This window comes from Trachinotus anak, unplaced genomic scaffold (assembly GCF_046630095.1).
Source record: "Trachinotus anak isolate AG129_WGS33_773 ecotype Australia unplaced genomic scaffold, CSIRO_AGI_Tana_v1 ptg000012l, whole genome shotgun sequence".
Classification (NCBI taxonomy): domain Eukaryota; kingdom Metazoa; phylum Chordata; class Actinopteri; order Carangiformes; family Carangidae; genus Trachinotus; species Trachinotus anak.
In genome coordinates this window covers 17753257-17754750 of record NW_027273863.1, presented here as the reverse complement: position 1 = coordinate 17754750, position 1494 = coordinate 17753257, and the positions used below count along the sequence as shown (strand labels likewise).

The following is a 1494-nucleotide window of genomic DNA, read 5'->3' as shown; positions in this document are numbered from 1 at the left end:
TGGCTGCTGCTGTCGTGCTACTACCCCCCCCCCCCCCCAACTCTCTCTCTCTCTCTCTCTCTCTCTCTCTCTCTCTCTCTCTCTCTCTCTCTCTCTCTCTCTGTCCCTCTCTCTCTCTGTCCCTCTCTCCCAGAGCAAAATCAGGTGAATGAATATCTCCATTCAGAGAGATGGCAGTGGGGACGCCTGATAAAACAAAGAGCCAGTGGCCTAATTTCAAGCCATAAAATGTATTTCGTAAATGTTAATGACTGCCAGGTGCCCATTGTACAGTATATGCCTTAAACAAAACCTGTATTTGCACCCTGGCTGACAGGCAAGTTATTCCATATCTAACAGATGATACTGGACAAAATAGTGTTCATTATTAAGATAGATTCCCAACCCCCAGGGGTGGAAGAATTATTCAGGAGTAAAAGTAGTAATATCACAGAGTAGAAATAGGCTACTCCATCACAAATATTACTCATCATTATTCACTCAGTCATGCTGTTGTAGACTATATATTGTTATTAATATAGTTTTATGCTCAGACAATGGCATCAAAAGCATCAAAGTATACTTGCCACAATTGAAAATACTCATCATGAATAATTGGCCATTCAGTTATTGAAGCATGAATGGGAAAGTATCAGTTTAATGATAGTTAAAGTTGTGATGTTGTGTTAATAGTGTGTCAAAGGTAGACGCGTATACAGAGGCGTAAAATGGAAATATTCAAGTGAAGTACAACTACCTCAAAATTGTATTCAAGTACAGTACTTGAGTAAATGTACTTGGATACTTTCCACCGTTGCCACTGCTGTAGTTTGATCAACTGGAAAATTGTTAGCCAATTTGCACAGTTAATAGACAATAACACTATTAATCGATGAGTCACTCAACAAAAGAATACTCGCCATCTATTTTCATAGTAAATGAATCACTGAAGTTTCTTTTCAAGATAAACATTTGATTGTTCAGGCATCTGAGAGAAAATCGCTGCTTTTCTGGTTTTACATTATAATATTGTGGATTATGTTTTGGGTTTTTTTTTGGTTTTCACATGATGAATATTCCTAACAAAGTTGTCTTCAATCAAATTACCATAAAGTAAGTACAAAGGCATAGGATTACCAGTTGCCCTGGACTTAATGGGAGCTTGGAGGTCAGGTCAGTATGTACTGACTCTGGGTTTTCATTTGCTGATAGGTTTTCATTCATGATTTCCTTCCTAATCTTGAGGCCCTGCGTTGCAGAGTTCCCCAGTGCCAACATTTTGTTTTAAAACTTTGATGATCTCAGTCTATATGTGCTCGGATGGTGCATATTCCCAGTGGAATTTGTTTTGCTGTGTGTAATCAAATTATCAAGCAGCAAAACCAGGACATTCCAGCAATGGAAAAAAAGGGGAGCAGAATGAGGGGGCGCAGCAGCTTCTCTTTTTAGTCCGGGGCTTAACCTGACCTTGGCAGTCCATCAAAATTAAACCCCATCACTCTTCTCCACTACACC

At 39.4% G+C, this 1494-nt stretch overlaps 1 protein-coding gene across 1 annotated transcript in view; it reads right to left on the bottom strand.

Moving 5' to 3' along the window:
- Window positions 1–1027: 1027 nt before the first annotated feature.
- Window positions 1028–1494, bottom strand: part of LOC139629392 (protein THEM6) — a 33667-nt gene continuing 33200 nt past the window's right edge. The window contains exon 4 of the transcript XR_011692964.1: window positions 1028–1058. The gene's annotated coding sequence lies outside the window, so the exon portion shown is untranslated. The remainder of the gene's footprint in view (window positions 1059–1494) is intronic.